Source organism: Cupressus sempervirens, chromosome 5 (assembly GCF_028749045.1).
Source record: "Cupressus sempervirens isolate cs-2001-9-10 chromosome 5, ASM2874904v1, whole genome shotgun sequence".
Taxonomy (NCBI): domain Eukaryota; kingdom Viridiplantae; phylum Streptophyta; class Pinopsida; order Cupressales; family Cupressaceae; genus Cupressus; species Cupressus sempervirens.
Genome location: NC_143122.1, coordinates 293974462 through 293998261, shown reverse-complemented (window position 1 = coordinate 293998261; position 23800 = coordinate 293974462). Strand labels below are relative to the sequence as shown.

The 23800-nt window shown below is 36.8% G+C and overlaps 1 protein-coding gene across 3 annotated transcripts in view; it reads right to left on the bottom strand.

The window, feature by feature from the left end:
- Positions 1-23800, bottom strand: part of LOC149555732 (alpha-mannosidase-like) — a 241173-nt gene that overhangs the window by 112369 nt on the left and 105004 nt on the right. The window lies entirely within an intron of this gene.

Sequence of the window (23800 nt, the reverse complement as noted above, 5' to 3'; positions counted from 1 at the left end):
TAAGAAGTTTTTAGTTTAAACCGTCTTTGATTTAGATATGAAAATTCGTTTGTCACATATGGTATCAAAGTGTTGGGGTCAACACTGAACCTAGGGCACACTACCTTTCATGTAAACTTGAAAAATTCTTAGAATGATTGTACAGGATGCAAGTATGTAAAACACCCTGCAAGAAGGCTTGACATCCCATTTTCCCTTATTTAATTAAAAACATGCCAAAATATGATTATACTTGCTGCTCCATGCCCCAAGATAACAAAACTCTGTACCAGGCATTGCAATGGATGAAGAAAGAAAGAATCAAGTGGACCCTTGCTAGTAAAGCAGCATATAGGAACAAGTTAATTCAAAATTGTAATGCTCAACAAGGCAACTCTCTTTTGCATTTCCACAGATCCTAGATAGTGCGGGATATGTACCAACCTGAGCCAAAACTAGATGCTGAAAAGCAAGATTAAATATTCTGCTGTAAACATCCTCAATAGGGAAATTTTTGTAAATAAGGCTGCTATAAATACAGTAGCGAAGTATTAAGTTAATTAATTAAATTTTATTTCATGTGTTTCATACATTTGCAAGCTCTTTTTGTTGTGGAATTACTTAAACATGTATGAATTCAATAAATTGACACAAATTTTGTAAAATTAACAAGTGAAACCAACAAACAAATAAAATGAACAACAACGAGAACATTGCAGATCAAAGCATAGTCCGTGAAAACACTCAATCTTCTAATGACTTGTTACTTCAAATTTTGCAAGAAGCGCAATTGAAGTTGGAAAACATGGAAAGAAGAATGAATGAGATGGCAGCCTAGATGGGGCATAATCACCAGGAAACACAATCATCACCTCCTCTTAGAACAGAGACAGAAGTCTTAAGATATAACAAGAGAACCTCTTTACCTAAACAAACTAAAAAACAAAAGAAACAAGAAATAGTGGCAGATTTGTCAGCAGATATTAAAAAAATCAAACCACCCAAGTTTACCGGTTCCGAGTCCGAGGAGGAAGCAGAAGCTTGGCTAACTGAAATGGAACAATACTTTGAAATTAGAAACTTTTCTGAAACCTCAAAAGCGGTTTGGGGAATATACTACTTTACTGGAGAAGCTACAACCTGGTGGGGGAACACCAAGATTGAGCAAAACATTAAAACCACTGAGATTACTTAGAAAAATTTTGTAACCATTTTTAGAAATCGTTGGCTGCCCCAAACCTTTTATGACCAGAAACTTCTAGACTTCCAAAACTTGAAGCAAGGAGATATGATAGTACATAAATACTAGGAGAAATTTACCCAATTGTTGAAATATGTACCATCATATCAGTAGGATATAAATCTGAAGGTGATGAAATTCATTATGGGTCTAAACAACAGAATAGGAGTAGTTGATGTTCTCACTCCTCAAACTATGGAGGAATCTCTAGAGACGGTTGTTCAGCAAGAATACAAAGTCAAAAAAAATGACTCCATCTGGGACAATAAAAGGAAAACAAACTAGAATACGAAGAGTGCTAATTCTGGATCTCAGAAGAGACAGTTTAAAGATTTCAAGTACAACAAGCTAGAGTCAAAGGGAAATGGAGTTAAGGATGTTAAAAGTAATTTTAGAGCAAATAAGAATAATAAGAGTAATGAAAGGAAGAGGCCACCTTCAAGATGTTACACTTGTGGAGATCATTATGCTAATAAGTGTCCCATCAAACCCACCAACAATCAGCCACAACGACCACCTCTTCCACAACAACAGCAAGTTTATCAACAGAGGAACCATGCAGCCCTAGAAAATGGGCAAGCAGAGCAACAAGTAGGCCCAATTGAAACTTCGCATTAGATCTACGAGAACCCTGTCTCCATTTTAATTGATACTGGAGCTTCTGAATGTTTTATATTACCTAGACTATTAAGTAGATTTCCAAAGAGATGTAGTTTCATGGCAAAACCATGGACAGTCAAGTATGCAAACCAACCAAGGGCTAAGGTAGAGCGGTGTTTGTTTGAAGCTCAAGTTAACTTTCCAACTTTTTCAACGGAATTGAATTTGTATGTAGCACATCTTGGGTCATACGACATTATCATAGGCATTAATTGGCTCAATAAGCATAAGGTCAAAGTGGATTGTCTTGCCACAACTGTAAATTGTTTGAATGATCGAGGTAGGCTAACAAGCATTATAGAGATTAAACATGAAATTAAATCAAAACAGATATCTGCCATGCAACTAAGAAATATGGAAGAAAAGGCTATGAGATCTTTGTAGTCAGGGTTGAGGACATGAGAGAACCCAAAAACACCACATATGGAGATGACTACATTTATGAAGATGGGGAAATCAGAGAAAAGTTAAAGGAATCTTTTGAAGAAAAGTATCCCTATCTAAAGAATTATCAAGATGTATTTCCTGAAGAACTCCCTAGTCTACCACCTTCCCAAGTCCTTGATTTCACCACAGATTTGACAAGAGCAGAAGCCATTTCTCGGGCACCATATAGAATGACTACCACAAAATTAATGGATTTGTAGATACAATTACAAGACATGTTAGACAAGAAACTGATCCGGCCCAATGTTTCACCATGGGGAGCCCTAGTACTAGGAGATTATGCATAGATTACAGAATGCTCAATAAGGTTACCATCAAGAACAGGTATCCACTGCCTAGAATACATGATCTTTTTTATCAGATGAAGGGTGTGACAATGTTTTCAAAATTTGATTTGAGGTCAGGATATCATCAGCTTCATATTAAAGACGAAGATATTCACAAAACTGCTTTCAGAACTAGGTATGGACATTACGAATCTACAGTATTGCCTTTTGAGTTAACCAATGCACCAAAAACTTTTATGAACTTAATGAATAGCATATTTCAAAATTGCCTAGATAAGTTTGTGTTGGTCTTTATAGATAATATTCTAATCTATTTTAAGAATGAGGAAGAACATCAAAAACTTTTGGAAATAGTTTTACAAAGGTTAAGAGAACATAAATTATATGGAAAATTGTCTAGATTCGCCTTTTATCAAAAGGAAATTTAGTATTTAGGGCACATTATATCAGCTCAGGGTATAGCCATAGACCCGTAAAAAATTAAAGCAATTAAGGAATGGCCTATACCTAAAAATGTGTCAAAAGTTAGAAGTTTTATGGGATTAGCAGGGTTTTATAGAAAATTTGTCACGAACTTCTCTAAGATAGCTTATTCGATCACATCACTTAAGAGAAAAGGAAAGAAATTTGTCTAGACGGAAAAATGTCAATCAGCCTTTGAATATTTGAAAGAAAAGCTAACTACAGAACCCATACTAAAGGTACCTGATCTACAACAGCAATTTGTAGTTATAACAGATGCATGAGGAGAAAGTTTAGGAGGTGTGCTAATGCAGGATGAATAGGTAATTGCATATGAATCTAGGAAATTGAAGAATTCTAAACAAAATTACGCACCTCATGATCTAGAATTAGCAACTATTATACATGCTTTTCAAATGTGGAGACATTACTTGATCGGAAAACCTTTTCAACTTTGATCCGATCATCACGGACTAAAATATATCTTCACACAACCAAATCTAAATGCTAGACAAAGAAGATGGTTGGAATTTTTAGCAGACTATGAATTCGACATAAGTTATATTAAAGGCAAGGAAAACAAAGTTGCAAATGCCCTAAGTAGGAGAAGACACATTTCTGCAATGCTTACTATAAACTTCAGATTAAAGAACCAGATTTTACAACATCTAGAATATGATGAGTTTTATGCAAAAATCAGCCAAGCTCTTATGAGGGACCCACAAGATTCTAAGTATTCAGAATTTAGTTTAGAAGAGGATGGATTGCTAAGATATCATAACAAGATTTATGTACCCAACCACCCTGAACTCCGAAGAATGATTCTGGAAAAATCTCATTCAGCTCCATATTCAGGACACCCTGGGGTAACTAAATTGCTATCTGATATAAAACCCCTATATTTTTGGAAAGGAATGAAAAGGGAGATAACAGAATTTGTCGCTGGTTGTTTAGAATGCTAAAGAGTAAAGGCAGAACATTGATACCGAGCAAGTCTTTTACAACCTAATGAGGTACCTGAGTGAAAGTGGCAGATAATCTCCATGGACTTTGTACAAGAATTACCTATGACATAGAATCGACACAATACCATTTTGGTAGTAGTTGATAGATTGACAAAAGTTGCTCATTTTATACCAAAGAATCTAATCGATGGAGCACCAAAAATTGCTCATAAATTCGTAAAAGAAATTTTCAGATTGCATGGAATTCCAAAGAAAATTATTTCAAATAGGGATGCTAGGATAACTACTAGATTCTAAGAAACATTATTTTCAGCATTGGGTACTAAACTAAACATCAGTTCAGCTTATCATCCTGAGACAAATGGTCAAACAAAAAAAGTAAATTAGGTATTAGAAGATCTTCTGGGAGTATAATGTATGGATTGACAATACCAGTGGGAAACATGCTTACCCTTGGTAGAATTTGCGTATAACAATTCCTACACACCATTAAAATAGCTCCATTTGAGGCTTTGTATGGCCGTAAATGTAGAACTCCTGTGAGTAGGAATCGTTTGGAAGACAGAATCATTGTTGGACTCGAAATGCTTAAGGAAATGGAAGAACAGATAAACCAAATTCGTCAAAGATTGAATGAAGCTAATGATAGACAAAAAAGCTATGCAAATGCAAAAATAACACCTAGAGAATTCTCAGTGGGAGAAAAGGTACTATTAAGGGTAAAACCTCAAAAGAGTACTATCAAGTTTGGTAAGAATGCCAAGTTAGCCACGAGGTATGTGGGACCCTTTGAAATACTAGAAGTTGTGAACCCAGTAGCTTATAGAATTGCTTTACCACCAGCCTTTGCCAGAATGCATGACATCTTCCATGTGTCATATCTTAAAAAATACATTACCCATCATGATCATATAATTGATTGGAAACTATTACAAGTGCAAGAACCTGGGGTGGTAGAGGTAGGACCACTTAGAATACTCGAGGTGGATAAGCTAAGCTTACGGAATCGAGAGGTGATACAATGTAAGGTCCAGTGGGATCAATATGCAGACAATAATGCCACTTGGCAAGATTATCATGAAATTTTCCAAAAAACACCCTCACCTTTTCTCTAGGGTTGGAAACTGAACATTTCTTTTCTTTTCTTAATATAAATTGATTAAGTATTGTTTAAAGCTTTGTTGTGATGTTCATCGAGGACAATGAAAAATCTAAGTGGGAGGGTATGTTACACCACAAAATTTTGACCTTATTTTAAACTTGTTCATAACCGTAGCATTTAACAAATTATTCTTTCATAATCATGTGAAATAGGTAGTTGTTTATATACGTTGTATTAACTACTAATGAAGATGGTCATTAACCAATAACTAGTGATTAGCAATTTGATTTAAGATAACGATTAAAATGTTTTTATGAATTATTATTATGGTAGAAGTGTTTTTATGGGTGATTGCAAGAGAAGATGAAGAGGGGGGAAGCATTGCTAAACGAGATCATCGGAATGGGATGTTCGCTTAGGTTCATTCATCAGGATTGGCAAGTATGACTTTAAACTTCTTTGGAAAGGACACAATGACTTGATCACAGTATACATTTTTGGGACCGCATGAGCTATTAAGAAAAATAATCTAAGAAAACGTAAAATAATCTAATTTAAGATATAAAACATACCTCAAGAGATTTTTAATTGATCTTAATCATATTATTGTAATAAATACTTATGTACATATAAATATAAAAACGAAATGGCACCAATAAATTATAATAACGTAATTTATTGATGTCACCCCATTAATATACTTACATGAACGTATATAAGCATATATTATAATAATAAATGAAAATTATAATCCTTCCAACTCCTCTTTTTAACTTTTATTTTTATTTTTCTTTCCATCTCTTTTCAAAATCACTTTAATATTTGGAAATTTGAATTGACTATAATCCTTTGTAACCGATGGGAGCCAAGGAGTCATAATTCATTCTCCATTTATGGAAGTCGTGAGCGAGAGATGGGATCACCTTTTTCCTTGGTGCTCGAATTCTTCCTTCCTTGCTCCATTCCAGTTTCTTCTTGTTTCATTTACCAACTCGTCCCTACATTGTTATTACTGTAATCTGCCTTGATACATCTTACAATCTGCCTTGATACGTATTTTAATCAGCCATTAAAATTGTCTTCAGTCTACCATTGATATATCTTACCATCCACCATTGAGACATCCGCTATTACCATTGTTAAAAACCTTGTTCAGATTGTGTGACTTCAACTTCAAGCAATTTCCGCTAGGATATTGAAGTCAAGCGCTGAAGAAATCAAGAGGAAGCTGATCAAGTTGCAAGTTCCTTAGAAGATACATATCAGGTCATGAGTTACCCTTCTATAATTTTTGAATGCATATTCTCCTATAGCCGGCTAAGCTTAGAAGTCTCATTCTTTAAAACTGTGATTATATTATGAAATTTGCTGGCTGTACCTTGAGAATTATGATTTTTTTTTTTAATTTCATTGTATCCAGAACCATCTTTTCAAGTAGTATCTCTTAATAAGGAGTCTCAAAACATGTAACAACCTTCATGAAGTTACTAACAACAATAATAAGTCTTATGCTGTCTCAAAATTATTATAAAAGATAATTAGGAGCAAATTGCTCATAACCTTCCCAAAACACCTGGGATTCACTGGCAATATTGTCATGATATGGTGAAGAGGTGTAAAAGGGCTGAATATGGTGAAGAGGTGGAATAAATCTCTAAGAAAGCAAAAAGAAATCAGACAAGAATACCTCAAATGAAATATAATTAATAGCTCATGCTCAGTCCTATAATGTAACCTATTGTCAAGTCAAGTAGTGGCGATTGGGACATTGAGCCCATCAAAAATCCTTGGCCAAGGTAGTTTATAGGCATGTTGCCATCTAATGATTACTTGATGTCAGTAGCGCCAGTTATGTAAGCATGTCTATTTCATAACTAAGCGAACAATCAAAACAACAAGATGCTCAGGTTGCTGGACTGAAGAACATTCCAAGCCCGATCTCAAGGAGGGCCATTCTAAATTAATAGAATGTGTCGTGATAAGTATGGTTCGAGGTTGGGAGGTTAAGCCTATGTCAATGCTTCTCCTCTCACCAAAGCCAAGGCTTGCACAACCAGTTAAAAATCCTCTGATGATGCTTGCATGTTCCTTTCATTTCTTGTTAAGCATTTACTTTACTTGTTAATCATTTGATCATGAATATAGTTATGATAGTTTGTTGATAATCTAGTTATTTCAGCTGAACATGATTACAATTATGAATAGTTAATTGTTAATCTAGTTATTTCAATTGAATATGATTTCAGTGATTTTATGTTAATTGTTAATCAATTGATCATGAATATAGTTATGATAATTAGTCGTTAATCTATTTATTTCAGCTGATCATGAATTACAGTTATGAATAGATAATCGTTGATCTAGTTAATTCAATTGAATATGATCACAGTTATTTTTATGTTAATATGCAATTAATGTCAGGATTCAGTTATCTATTTACAAATGCTGGGAAGTTTTTAGTTTAAACCATCTTTGATTTAGATATGAAAATCCATTTGCCACAAATTGTGACTTGTGCAAGTTGGAAGCTTTGACTTTGATTTGCATTTGTTATTTGATTCGTGTGTTTTTGTGTTCTTACTAATTGAGTATAAAGAGTTAGGAAGGAATCAGAGCTGAAGCTTTGACTTGGAGCTTTCACTGTAGCTTGTAGCTCCTTAATTCACAAAAATAGTTAGAATTCTTTACTTCTGGAAGTCTTTGTGCCCCAATAGTAAAGGTCATTCTTATAGCATAAATTAACACCATACTTAGAGACAAACTAGTACGCTTTCAGCTAGCCTTTGAGTTATTGTTGGTTTATCGGTATCATTGTTTACAAATATAGATAGAAGTATAGTTTGAGGTTTCATCTTGCCCATTACTCACTCCGCAACTAAGAGGATTCTTTTCTAAAAGCTAAAAGGAAAGAATATTGGTAATACCCATTCAAATCTCTCAACTTCTTGCTTACCTTGAGTTGATCCAAAAAACGGTGAGAATGGGGAGCCTTTCCTTTAATGTAGGAGAGACTCTGTCTCACACGCTGTGGTTGGTCTACCTATTTTGTAACTAAATTTTACCCAAACTGTCGGTTGCAAAATATCCACCCAACAAGATTCACAGGCAAAATAGGCTGAGGGATGATTCTAACCAAAACTACAAAGTGCCAAAGTAGGAGGGATCTTGCACCTCCAAAACAATAGACAATGTTGAACTTCCAACTGGAGTTCACAAAAACCATTTAAATATCAAATTCACCATACCTCTAAAACTATGTCAAAAGAGGCCTTATAAAGGGCTCTCGAAAGTTTTCCTGAGTGTTACAAGCAAGTTGACAATAGTTTATTATTTTGTTTGTTTGAAGCCCTTTATTTAAAAAGTCCTTATGATATTATTTAAATTTTTGGACCACTTATTGCAAGATTTTTATTAAAATTGGGGATATTACAGTCCTCAGGCCAAAGATTGCTTGCCCTCAAGCAATCTATAATTATTTGCCATCTAACAAGCTTAAGGATCCCAGACAATACACGAGCATTGGAAGCTCTATCCATTGAGATCTCCACACTACATCATGATCACATGCACACACTTAGATATAGGCAAGTAGAGAAAATCTCCATCAAGCTTCCATTGTTCCAGCCTGATATATACATTGCCATGCCTAGATTCATCAGGATCCCACTAACACATCAAACAAATCAGTGTCTAGATCTCTATATATCATATCATCATGCCAATCAATCATTTCCCAAAAATGATGTTTTCGAATCTCAAAGCTCATTTGCAACTTGTTCTTTCCATGAGGAAGCCACTCACATGAAGATATGGCAATCATGCATGCCCCATGCCCAACCAAAGCGTATACTCCATTTTTGACCAGTCATAGAGATTGCACTTGCAAGGTATCATCAGTAGAGTTTGCATCTCCATGAAGTTGATCAACCACTAGTAGAGCTTGCTCATTTGAACAATCACTAATAGAACCTGCATTTCCATCAAGTTGACGGACAAGTGTCGATGAAATTTGTGCAAGCATCTTCCTCCCCTTTTTGGTTGCCTTGAAAATTTTGGTGTTCTCTACTGGAAGAAGCAATTGTGAATTCTTGCCTACCAATATCCTCCTATTGTTGAGGAGGATCTATGATCATGTCTATCTTCTTTAGGATTTAAGGTGTTGTGTAGCCCATTGTAAATCTATCGCTCCGGACTATTGTTGTAGATGATATTACCCTCAAAGGATAAATACTTCATTGGTAGGTCAATGTAGTCCTTGAGAGAAATGTGTGTTTGTTATCCACCATCAATCCAATCTTGCTTTAATTGCTTGGGTTGTTGCTAGATCCTTGGAGAGAAAGTTGACATGGTCAGTCTTATATTGGTTTGATGTGTTCATGACATACTGCCCTTCATTCTTCCATTTGACAAGCACTTGAGAATCTTGCCAATCTATTGTTGCCCTCTCGCTAGGATCTAGCAGAGTTGTTGCTGACTTCATTTTAGCTCCCTCAACATGACTCTCATATTCACACATGCACCTTCCATTCCATAACTAGGTGTCATGATTCTCTCCATGGGCTAGTAGGATCACCAGTTTTAATACCCTTGCAATGTCTCATAAAATCCCTTTGCTGCTGAAAACCTTCATATGACACCCCTTTGTCTTACCTCTGTATGGAGCCTCTTGTATCTTGTTGTACAACTTAAGACACTTCCCCAAACAATCAATACCACTATGCATGAACAACACAAAACCATCCCCATACAACTAACACGAGACCTTCACAATGCTATCTTCCTTTCACCATACATAGACAAGGTACACCACCAAACATGGACAGGCATGAGCATGAACGCAAATGCAAGCACAGACGCAAATGCGGGCATAGACACGGACATGGACATGTAGATAGACCTAGGCACAAATTCAAACACAAACACAAGCAAGGACATGAACGCAAGCACAAACGCAAACACAGACACATGGATGGACACTAACAAATGTGACGTGCATAGGGAAGTGGCAAAGATAAGGAGCTTAATGCTATCAATTTATGCTAGATCCAAAACAATGTTAGATAAATTTTTCAATTTTAATGGAGATAATCACATAGAGGATGAGGGATGATTCCCACCGAAACTGCAAAGTGCAATATAGAATTCACACAAAATATATCCATGATTAGAGTAATTCAGATTCACAAGTAGAATAGGGTGAGGGGTGATTCCCACTGAAAATGCAAAGTGCCAAAGTAAGGAGGATCTTGCACCTTCAAAACAACAAACATCGCTGAAATTCCAATTGGAGTTCGCAAATAAAATTAAAATACCAAATTCACTATGCCTGCAACTATGCCAAACACAACCTTATAAAGGGCTCTAAGAAGTTTCCCAAAGGGTTACAAGCAGACCGACAATAGTTTCTCATTTTATTTGTTTGGACCCTTTTTATTTAATAATTTAATTCATTAAATAAGTCCCTGTGATATTATTTAATATTTAGGACAACTTAATTAAGTCAATTAATTAAAATCGGGGACATCAAACTATCATTTTGCATTATTATTCAAAGTATGTCATTGCTAATATTCAGATTTACATGAGAATAGTGGTATTCTCAATTGAGTATTTATATTGTTAGGGTATAAACTGGATAATTTTTCCACTAAATAAGAATAGATTTGTGTTGTTTGGATGGCAATTGTAACATTGTAAATTACACTCTATGCAATTTCACATGGCATGATGCCTTTAGTTGAATCAAGGTCTCCACCTCACCTACTTGCCTTGTTACCCCTCTTGCCCAAATCTCTAACCATGTGGACTATTCTGACTCTGGACACCTATATACCAAGGAGGAACCTATGCAACACACATTCGTCCCATGAATTTGAGGCCTAAAAGTGGTAATTGGAGCATTAAACCTATTGTTTTTGGGAGTGTAATACCTCATGTTGTAGCCCATCAATGTTGAGATTCCTTAGGGATCGCTTTACATTCCTTGTTTGTTCCATTTTTTGTCTTCTTGGCTACTCTCACGAACTTCTTGGCATTCCTTCTTCCTTCTTGACTATTGATTTCTTGATGCATCATTTGTCAACCTTCCATGATCACCGTTGTTTAAGCTCCATCTTTCCAAAGTGTCCACACTCTTTTTCTCCTTGGTAAGGTCCGACTTCTTGGTGTTGAAGGGGAGTTATCTCCATCTCCTTCACAATCTTTTTGTTCATCTTTACTATAGCCCATATTTAGTGTTCCTTCTTTCATTGTTTCTCTATTATCATTTTATTGAACATACCTATCTTGGTTGTCTCTGAAGGCAGAAAAACCAAAATGGGTATTTCACTTTGGTAGGCCTCTAAAACACAGCCCCTACAATTTTCCTTGTCTATCCCATGTGCAGATTAGAAAGGAAGGAAGACTGTGCTAGAGGCTTCAACTATTGGTTATTCATTCGAATTTTTCTTTCTTTGTTATTACCTGATCATAGTAGTTTGCGTTACATTCTCAAATGTTATTTTCATTTCATATAGCATTTTGTTTAAGTGTTTGGTCGAGCTTGTACCTTTCTACTATTGTCTCTATATCTCATCTTTATGAATGTGTGTGCACCCTACTAACACCCTAAATCAATGTTGTTTTCTTAGACTTGTGCATGCATCCTAGGTAAAGAGTGTGTAGAGCATACCAGTCAGTCTTTGTGAACTGCTCTTTCAGTTTCTGTAGCTAAAACATTTTTATCATTTACTATCAAATTGCTATTTAGCATTTCCAATTTGTAGATGTAGTTAATTGTTCCTTTAATTTAAATCTTCCAAGCTCACCCGAGCACTAGTTAATTGAGGCAGCATTGGGCCATCCACTCTTTGGGATTCTATCATCCTGAGGGCAGCAAAACCCTTGTAATATCCCTGTTTGGTTATAGCTAAACTAAGCATCAATTTCTTTCACATTTCAATGGTTTAACATTTTGTCAAACACTTGGCAAGCAGCCCAATTACCACTAAGTCTATGATGTCTTAAATGTTAAAACACTATCAAGATGTACAGCAAACTGATCACAAATTTACTTAATTTTGGCCTTATAAGTTTTGCATAAATAAATACCACATGCCAATAAACAATTCTAAAATGATTCACACTAGCCTTTGAATTCATTTATCAACAAACCATATAGCAATATAATGAAAAGGGAATTTAATTGTTGGCTGATTATAAATCAGAATTTGAAGCTAGCCTATTTAATTTCAAACTATGTAATATAAACTGAATTTTACAAATTAAGAACCTAGTCTTTGCTGTAGAATGTAATTGCAAAGTCAAATTGAAAGCCGCCTAGTCCAATTTCAATTTGGCGTTCATAGTCTACCCTTACAAATGCTGCCCAAAACAGACTTCAATCTACAATCTAAACCCTCGTCCAACAACAGAGAAAGTATAATATTCAACTGTATAAAGGCACCTCAACCATAGTTAATACAGAAAGAGGAGACGATAATAAAACTCAAAAGTGCACAGTACCTCAGCTGTGGATTCTGAGAATTACAATCTACAATACTTCAGCTGTAGATTCCAAACCCTTATACTTCAGCAAGGGCACAAACTTTAGACTCAGAAATGTCACAAAGACAACAAGAGCAAAATAAGATAATCAAATAATTGAATGCTTTGCTCATCAAATGGGCTCATATTTATAATCTCCAAATGGCACAAAGTTTCCCAAATGAACTTCACTTAAGAAGCTTCCCACACACAACATTAAAATATAATAAAGTGTCATTATAATCTGATTTATTTATTGCTTTTGGCTCCAAAAATGACCTTTTCCAACATAGCTTAAAATTTTGACACATAAGGCCATTGTTTCTTATTCCTATGATTTAAAACTTTTCGTCCCAGTTCCAACGAGTTATGATATTGAGGTGACCAACCAAAAACACTATCAAAAATAGCAACCTCAATGTATTTATATGAATAATAATAATAATTCACCCGTCTTCCAAAAACAACTAACGAAGCATTAGAATCAAAACCTGACAACACCAAAGTGATCCTGATGATGAAAGACCATGAATGAACCTGATGGGGTGACTTACTATAAGTAGACTCTCCCTCCAAGATTCTTGGAGCCCAAATCGGAAGCCCAAAATAAAAACAGAGAGCATCTTCCAACTCCTCTAACCCAACTGAGCTCATCGAAACCAACAAATTGACTTGATATAAATAGTAAGTCCCTCAAATGTAGCCAAAACACACCATAGGTTGTTGGAAAGCTTATAACCACACAACTAAGACCCTCAAATCCTACTATTAGCTCACGAGGGTCATGATGGTGAACTGACCTGGCCAAATGCAGGAACCTGCTAAAAATGGGGACATTACATCCCCTTCTCGACATTTTGGTGAACTTGATATGAAACTTAACTTTTGTTTTAATTTTTGTACAACTTTTTTCTTTTCAAGTGAAGCTTGTAGCAGACATTGTTTCCTTATCTTCTCTATACTTGCTCAAGCAATTTTCAATATGTTGTCGGGTTCTTCAATGAGCTTCATGACCCAAGCCACCTCAAAAATTATTATGAAAAGGATCTCAAGATTGAATATTCCCCCAATCTGGTATAGTCCTACATGTTTAGGCCCTATGTTAAAAGAAAATATGGATTCTAATGATCCTTTCAAGTGTCATTTTTTCCCTAACATTTTGGGAATCAATCCTAGACCTACTTTTCAATCTAGCTCTCAACATACCACTCCAAAAAATTACCCTCCGAGGTCTCCTCCTGCCATTGACCATGACTTTGCTCTAACAATTTTGTTAGTTCAATTTTACTCTCTCAAGGAAAATTTGAAGGACTTTGAGAACTTCCTTATTAAGGAGAATGTTTTCCATGAGGTTGACTTTACAATCAATAATCTAAGAGAAATGCTCCTCTTAGATCGAAAGGGCCTCGAGGTGTTGATGGCTTTGAGTAAGATCATGGCAATCCATGTCTCATATGCTTTGCTTAGTCCCTAGGATACTCAATTTGACGCCACTGGTTCATAGATTGATATTGTTATACCCAGGGTAGCCCTGCATATGGTGGAATTTTCTCCTACTATTGACCCTTTAGCTAGTAGTACTACCCCTAGCATCAATGTGTCTAAATTTCTCTAGGGGTACTCCATGTCGCTCTCTACATCTACACTCCATGTCTTTTCTATTGGCATTGGTGCTAGTTGTAATGCCCCATTATTAAATAAAATGAGGAGATAATATTTTGTAATTGGGGTCTCGATTGATTTAAGTATATCTCAGGCCCTTTTTTTTTTGCCTGTAAGTTGGCCGTGTCAACACTTTTTTGTAAACCCTTGAGAGTTTCTCCTAAGAGGTATTTAATACCAACCTCTTGGTTGTTGGAAGTATGTGAATTGAATTATCTTATTGTACTCCAAATTCTAGCTAGAAATCTGCATTGTTTTGCCATTTCGGAAGTGAAAGATCCTCCCTATTTGGCTGATGCAATTTTGGTGGGATTCATCTCTCACCCTATTCTACTCTGCTTGTTTGGTTTGGATGTAGCAAATCTAATCCGTCATCTTTATATATCAGACGCAAATCTATTTAGGTCTCTAGCACTAATGAAAGCATTAGAATCCTTGGTTCCTAGTACTCATCTCTCTATTATTTTGTGCGATAATTATTAAAACCTATAAAATCCATTTTAATTTGTCAAATACATAAAAAAGAAAAAGCACAAAAGTTTAATGGTTATGGCTGCTGGTTTGTACACCCTCCAAGATTCTCTCATCCCACCGTATGCTTCCCACTTTGCTTGTTGCATGCCCAACAAACATCCTCAACCCCATTGTAAATTATCCTTTCTGCACCATTGTATGGCCCTCTTTGACACCATGCAACCATCTCCTTCCACCGCACGTCCATCCCCCATCACAATACTTATTGTTGTTGCCCATACATCAGTCTACCATACGGACCCCGATATTGAGTGTCATCATCATACAGACTCCTTTAGCATTCACAGAGCCATACAAACTATATTTTGTCGTACGTCATCCCAAACTCTTACACCACCATACAAACTAGTTGGATTCTTTTTTGTCGAGCATTGGGAAAAGGGATTTGTAGCCACACAGGGACATCTCAGTGGTATCAGAGTTGGTTATTATGCCAACCTGTGGGATGTGAATGAAAATTTATTCTAAGAGGTATCATTCTATTGACAAAACAAGGGAACCACACTATCTTGTCGAGGCAGGCATGGCACTATTACGAGAGTTCACCAAAAGTCAAGCCCATCTCAACAACAAGCTAATTAGAGGAGCAAAACGTCAATGGCTCATGGAAGAGACGTGGAAAAACGTAGCCGAAAGAAAGACAAATGGCAAACAGCAATAACTTGGTGATAAGGAGAGTAAATCCTCATTCACACTCTCAACCATCAATGCCAACATTTCCACAAAGAGTTAAACCCCTTGAAGGGAGTGTAAGCCCACTGTCCAATGCAAAAGCAATTGATGTAAGACTAGAGGAATGAGAATCTTGAAGGAGACATATCCTTCAAAGATTATGAAGATTTGAGTATGAATTATTTAAGTGGAAATGGTTGCGGTTATTATAATGATGACCTCAAACAAAAGATATGCATGTTGAACCTGTCATCTTTCGATGAATTGGGATGAATTTCCACATTGCCCTAGGTTGTAAAGGTAGACACATATTTTGAGATCAACCCAACACCCAGGGACGAAGCAATTAAACTTGTCGCACTTCGTTTGGAAGGAGACGCGCACGAGTGGTGACATCATGGAATGGTTACTCTCAGTCATGATCAAATATCCTCTTATGTCAAGTTCACTAAAAGGCTCATAGGCCACTTCGATGGAAAAGATCAAGAGCTTAATTTCAAGAATTTGGTGCAGCAAAAGAAAACAATATTAGTCAATGGTTATGTTGTTGAGTTTCAGAGGATTTATGTGCTAGTAACGAAGATCTCAGAGAGACACTGAATTGTGTTATTCATGGATCGACTAGTAAAACCTCTAAAAGGTTGGGTAAAAGGGTATAATCCTCTCACCCTAATAGAAGCAATTAAGAAAGCACGGGACATGGCAGCATCCTCCTCTTCTTCCTCCAAGAATTATTCACATCCCAAGCTACCCCCTACTCCAAAGGAAAAAGATAACAAACCCCAACTAAAGAAGCCCTCATTCAATGAGGCCACCCGTCAAGAGCTCGAGAGAAGATTATTGTGTTTTAACAGTAAGGATCCATGGGAACCAAAACACCGATGCCTAGGAAAATGAAATCCATTACATTGAGGGGATGTTTGACAGTGAGAAGCAACTTGAGGAACCTGAGGCCGAAGGTGAAGGTCAATAAGCCTCCACGAAAGTTAACAAAAACCTTTGCGGAGACAATCGCTATGCTAGTACGGCAAGGACGCACCATTGCTACACGTGTTGGTATGTCGAGGTGCTTGGCATTTTGTGTACAAAGTAATCTTTGGGGATAGTTGATCATGGTCATACTTGACAGTGAGACGACACTCAACTTCATTAACTCATCGATTGTAAACTAAAGGGGTTTGTGTACGAAGGCACACCAAGGGTTTGAAGTCAAGGTGGCAGGAGAAACCTTTTGTCTTGTGCCCACCTAGTTCCACGACTAACCATTAACATGGGGAACCACATAGTAATAGATGACTTCTTTGTAGTAGATCTGGTTGATATGGAGGTCATTATGGGCATTCAGTGAATGGAGTCTCTGAGTATATGCAAAGCTTCAATAGAATGGAGTTCAACTCCAAGGTAGGTGGCAAAAAGGTAGTCCTATGGGAAATGTTGAATGGTGGCCTGAAAGAAACCTCGACATGACAAATGGAGGCAATCTTCAGACATGATGATGTCGTCGAGGTAGTGTATTGCTTCATTTCAGCAAAACCTATACAAGGACAACAAACTCAACACCAATATGAAGAGTTTCAAGTAGTATTGGATAAGCCCCACATGGTCTTCATCGACATTCCACCTAGCATACCCCAACACCACCAATTTGAGCATACTATTGAGTTAGAGGAAGGAGACAAGCCCATAATCACCACACCATAATGTCATCCCAAAATTTTAAAGAGATCGAAAAGACAATCTAGGAGATTCTCAACAAGAGATGGATCAGGCCCAGCCCTAGCCCCTTTGTGTCATCAGTAGTGTTAGTGAAGAAGGATGGAAACCTTAGGATGTGTGTGAACTATCATGCGTTGAATAAGAAGACCATCCAGAACAGGTACCCTATTCCTAAGATCGGCGAGTTGTTGGATGAATTACACAATGTATACACTTTTTCAAGATAGATCTTCGCTCTGGCTACACCAAATCCACAAGAGGGAGCAAGATGCGAAGAAAACAGCATTTTGTTGCCATTATGACCACTATGAGGTTTTGTTCATGTCGTTTGGAATGTATAATACTCCAACCACATTCTAGTAGTGCATGAACCACATCTTCAACACAGAACTGTGCAAGCTTTTGTTGGTATTCTTCAATAACATACTTATTTAGGGTAAGACATGGAGGGATCATCTGAGGCATTTGGACGAAGTGTTGAGGATTATGGAGTCACAATTGTTGTTCGCTAAAAGGTCGAAATGTAAATTTGGAATGATAAAAATATTATATTTAGGACACATCATCAATAACTGAGGGGTTCAGATTCATCAAAAGAAGATTCAAGCTATTTCGGACTAGCCACCTTCAAAAACTCTCTTGGAGTTGTACAAATTCTTTGGGTTGTGCAGTTACTACAGAAGGTTTTTGTAAGTGTTCTCGCAACTCAATGCACCATTGATCGATTTGACAAAGAAAGGATCTTTCCTGTGGAATGAGAAAGCACAATGCACTTTCGACAAGCTGAAGGAAGCCATAAGTTCTTGTTCGGTTCTCGCACTGCCAAACTTCACTTGACCTTTCATCCTATAGTGTGATGCTTTTGAAGAAGGCACTAGACCATGCTAATGTAGGATTGTTGCCCTATCTGTGACAAAGAAAATGCTTGCCATCATGCACGACTTGATGAAGTTTCAACTGTACCTAATTGGAGCTCCATATGGACCACAACGACCTAATGTATTTCTTAGAGAAGAGGAAGTTAAATGAATGACAAGAAAAGTGGGTATGATTTTGATATTGAATACGTGAAGTGTAAAACAAAATGTTGTAGCGGATGCACTATCAAGAAGGTATGACATATGCTCTATGTCTTAGATCTATGCAGATTAGCATGTGCACCTATTGGTTGCATACTCCAAGAACATATTTGCATGCTAGTTGATGGATGGTGAAGTACAGGATGGCAAGTATAGGGGGGTTAACGACATCATCTACTACAAGGACAATTTATTTGGTACCCGTGTCCAACATGAAGGAGAGAATTTTAAAAGAGATGCGTAGCTCACCCTTGGTCAAACATCCAAGATACTTGAAGACCCACAAAAAATCAGGAAAAGGTTTTTGTGGATATCCTATAGTATGTTCGGGAATGTGCCACCTACCAACAAAAGAAATTCGAGCACAGCTTAACATAGGTTTGCTTCAAACATTGCCAATTCCTAAAGAGAAGGGATAGCATCTCAATGGATTTAATTTTTGGGCTTCCTAAGGTGCAAGGAAAGGATTGTATCTTCATCAAGGTCAACTGGTTAACCAAGTATGCTCACTTCTTTTCTATTTCCACTAGGTATCAAATAGGACAAGTAGCAAAAATATTCTTTCATGAAGTATTCTGCCTACATGGTCTTCCCTAAAACATAGTAAGCGACAAGAGCCACTTCCTCAACACCTTTTCTACAAAACTATTTCAGCTTGCAAGAATAGAATTCATGCCAAGTACTACCTATCATCCACAAACAAATGAAGAAACAAAGATTGTGAATCGGTGCTTGGAAGGTTACCTCAAACACTACATCTTGGCACAACAGAAGGCATGGGTTAAGTGGGTACATTCGGGTGAGTACTATTAGAATACCACATACTACATGTCAATTGGGATGGCGTCAATCAAAGCATTCTACAATTATGAACCTCCATCATTTGTGGATATGGCATAGAGTGGCATTCGAGCACCGAAGGCCAAATATTGGCTACAAGGGGGTTTGGATATTTTGAGATCTCTCGAGGAAAATCTTCAAAGGGCTTAGAACCAACAAAAGATGCATGCAGATAGGCACGAAATTGAGAGAAGTTTTGTAGGTGCTAATTCGGTATACCTTCAGCTTCAGCCCTACATATAATCTTCTTAAAAGACAAGTGGCAAAGAGAAGTTGAGGCCATGTTTATATGGGCCCTATCGCATGGTTCAAAGGGTAGGGGAAGCTACCCAAGAATTGGAGCTACCTAAAGGGAGTTGAATCCATAATGTATTTCATTTGTCTTGGCTGAAGAAGGTCATGGGATAGCATATCACAGTATCAAAGGATCTACCCCTAATCAACAAAGAAGGAAAATTAGTTCTGAAGCTGGTCCAGATCGTTGACACTTGGGAATAAAAGTTGAGGGCACACCTCTTCAAGGAGTTTCTTGTGCATTGGAAGGATCTTTCAATAGATGACGCCACTAGGTGAGGCAAAGAAAATTTGGAGCACCCTAGTTTGTAATTGCTTGAGGACAAGCAGTTTTCAAGTTGGGAGGACTGTAATGTCCCCACTATTAAATAATATAGGAGAATCAAATTTTGTAGTTGGGCGCCCAATCGATTTATGTGTATCTCGTGCCCATTTTTATTTTTTGTCTGTAGGTGTTAGCAGTACCATAATCTTTTTGTAAACCTTTAGGAATTTCTCTGAAGGGGTATTTAATACCAGCTTGTAGCTTGTTGTAAGTATGCAACTTGAAATATCCTATTGTACTACAAAGTATAGTTGGAGTTCTGAGTTGTTTTCGCTCTTTGATAGGAGAGATCTTCCCTATTTGGCTAACGTAGTTTCAATGGGATCCATCACTCACCCTATTTTGCCCTACTTGTTTGGTTTTAGATCCAAAAAATCTAAAGTGCCATCTTTATATATCAAACACAAATCTATTTAAGTCTTTGACACTAATACAACTTTTGGCATCCTTAGTTCATGGTATTCATCTCTCTATTATTCTATGCAATAATTATCAAATAATATAAAATCCATTATCATTTTCACATACTAAAGTAGAAGAACAAAATTCTAATGATTCTGTCTACTAGTTTGTACACCCTCCAACATTCTCTCATCCCACCAAAAGCTGCCCACTTTTCTCATTGTACACCCAACACACATCCACCACCCCATCATTCGCTGTCCTTTTCACTCCATTGTATGTTATCCTTTCTGCTCCATCGTACGACCCTCTCTAGCATTGTACAACCATCTACTTTCACTACATGTTCATCCCCCATCACCATACGTGTTTTTGCTGATCGTACATCCCTACCGTATGGACCTCAATATAGGTTGCCATCACCATGCGACCTCCATCACTATACAAACTCCTCCAGCACTCAAAGAGCCATATGGCCTAGATTTTGTCGTACATCATCCCCAACTCTAACACCACCATATGAATTGGTTGTTGGAGTTTTCAGTGTTGGACATTGGGAACAAGTGAATTGCGATCACACGAGGCCACTACACTAGTGTTGGCACTGGTGTTGGTGTTGATGTTAGTACCATTGTTGGTCCTAACACCAATAATAGTAGCTCCTTTAACACTCATGCCTCTATTGGTATGAATAATCCACCTACGCGTACACCTAATTACCTTGATGTGTCATCAACACTATATTGAAAAACACAGGAAAACTTTAGCAACAACTTAATAATCTCTCAGCAACTGCTAACCAATCTTCTCTCCTACCATATTATTGTAGTAGTCTGTTCACCTTTTCCAATTTTATCACAAGCCTTTTCCAAAGGGAAAATGCCCCAAATTTGATTTGTACAATAGTGATGGGGATCCACATATGCACATTAATTATTTTCTCACTTTATGTAGTGATTGTCATAATCTTGACTATGACCTGCTCGACTATTCTCTCGATCTCTTAAGGAGACTAAAATGGAATGGTACACCTACCAAACTATTCAAACATTTTCCCAACTAACCGATGCATTTCTCAAATAGTTCCAAGCTAACATTGAAAAAAAGGTTACCATTGTTGACCCCGTTTATTGTAAACAAAACCCAAATGGGAAATAACAAGATTTTATCTCCAAATATCAACCTACATCTACAAAGGTTCCTTTTGCCTTGCATGATGGTGATCTTCAAAGAATCTTCATTTGCAATTTGTAGCCAATATTGAGAAAGACTTTCCTTGAACAAATATCCAAAGTTCACCCATCTTCTTAACACTCTTTGGTTATGGGCATATAATGGCTCAATTTGGAGACTTTCCTTTGAATTCTCACATTGATGCCTTTGGAGGTGACTCCTCTTTAGGTGGGTCCCAGAAAGATAAAGTTATGTCTAATGTAATCACAGTTCCTCAAGACATAGAGAAAAAATATTTTGAGCATCAAAGAAATTAGATATTCATTTAGTTATCCAGTTCCTTTTTTAGTATACTAAAAGTCAATGAAAGACAACCTAGTGTCCCTCCTTAAGATTAGACCTCTTCCAGATAAGAAACCATACCCTCATTAGTATGATGGTTCAAAGTTCTGTTGATATCACCATGTGCCTGGGCATGCTATTGAACGATGAATGCATTTACAACATATCGTCTAGGACCATATAGATGGCAATGCTATCCAAGTTGGAGATAAGTAGTAATCTAATAAGTCTGTGGACAAGATGACCAATGAGCTTCAAAAATTTATACTAAACCTTTTCCATCACATTCATCAAATTTCATCTTTGTGTCACCCTCTCCTTCAAGTGATTGTCCATACATTAACATGGTCTCCATCAATCCAATCTTGTCTCTAAGCCGGAGACATATCATTCACACCTCTGACCTTACCATATGATAGAGAGCCTTCTCCTTTGAACATCCCTACTAAGATCAATGGTAATGTCACCAAAGGCATTATGGTTGATCCTACATTATGATTCGATTTATATCATCCAAGAGATCGATCCTCTTTGTTAATGGATTACATCAAGTGAGATATGATGAGTGTCGTGCTACCATCTACACACATAACAGCCTTTATATTCCCCCTGTGAGTTCCACCACCTTGACAGTACTTGTGGAAGCCAAGGTGGTTTCAACTACATTTGTTGTCATTCCCAAGTTGGACCTATTTTGTCTGAAGCTAGGCATTTTGTTTCTAGTTTCTATTTCGTCAACCTCCCTTGTGGTTCATAACTGTTCCAAATTTTCCCATGAGGGCACCATGCACACTATCTAGGATACTAGGTAGTAGCCATTGGTGTTGTATTGTTACTTTATCCATGATCACTTTTGGCCTGCTCCAGTACAACCCTTGCTTGCCCGTGAGGATTGCTTACATAAAGCATATTAAAAAAATATAAACCCCAGGAATTAACTCAGAAATCAGTTCAATCTGTAGCTTCTTTGGCCCCTCCCACATTTATTTCTGCCCCTTTTCCTACACCTGTTTCGCAGCCTGCTTTGCCTCCCACTCCCTGTTTGTCAATAGCCAAGGGCACGGCTCCCATTCATCGAAGGCTACGCAGTCTTCAATAGTGTCTTCCATTCCAGTTTATATACCTAGTAGAGGCAAGCGAAAGGCACCAATGCTGGTGAAATTTAATGCCTGTCCTTCTTTCAAGTTGCCTATCATTTCTCTGTGTTTACAGTCTCGGTGCTATCTGTTCATTGTTGCTGTCTTTGTGATGCTTACTGAGTTTATTTGATGTATCTTTTCTTATCTTTCTAAGAAAGGGTTGAGTGCTTTTCAAATTCCTTCCTTTACAGATAAAATCTTTGCTTCTAAATTTTATTACATAATTTCCTCATTAGTTTGTCATTGCACCTTTTTCTAGATACACATTACATTGGTGTTTGTGTTGGTAGTTGACATCTTGTGAAAAGATGTATTATATCAGCAAACATGCATATTAATTAGATTGTAACATAAGAATAATAAAAATTCAGTGTTGTGATTTACTAACTAAGAAATTGTACACAAGTATTGAAACCCATGGAAAGATGAAAGAATCGAAACATCCTTATCTGCAATTTGTACCATACATAAAAGGAAGACATGCCATGTTATATGAATATTTCTTCAAAAAAAAATTATCAATCTTGAGTCATTATAAAAATGGAACTAGAAATAGTGTAGGTGTTTTTCATGACATATGTGCCTTCTAATTTGGTAAAAAAATCCCCATTTTAGATACTATTCATTCTACAATATAGCTTCTCTTTAAAAATTACAGATTTATAAGCAAAATAAAAGCAGTTGTTTCTACACTTAAAAAAAGGTGATAGGTTCTCAAACAAGCATGCAACTGACAGAAGCAATGAAAAACACAAAATTAATGAAATTAATTATTCTTGAGTTGAAGTTGGTTTGACTCAATAGTGCCTGGAGAAAGGGACTACAGGATCAGGGTAAACTTGAATATGTAGAACCCTGTAACGTCTAAACTTCACAATGATAAGCCTAGAAATATCATTAAATTTGTGAAAAAAACCACCACCATGAGAATAATGAATCACCAAGCTTAATTCTAT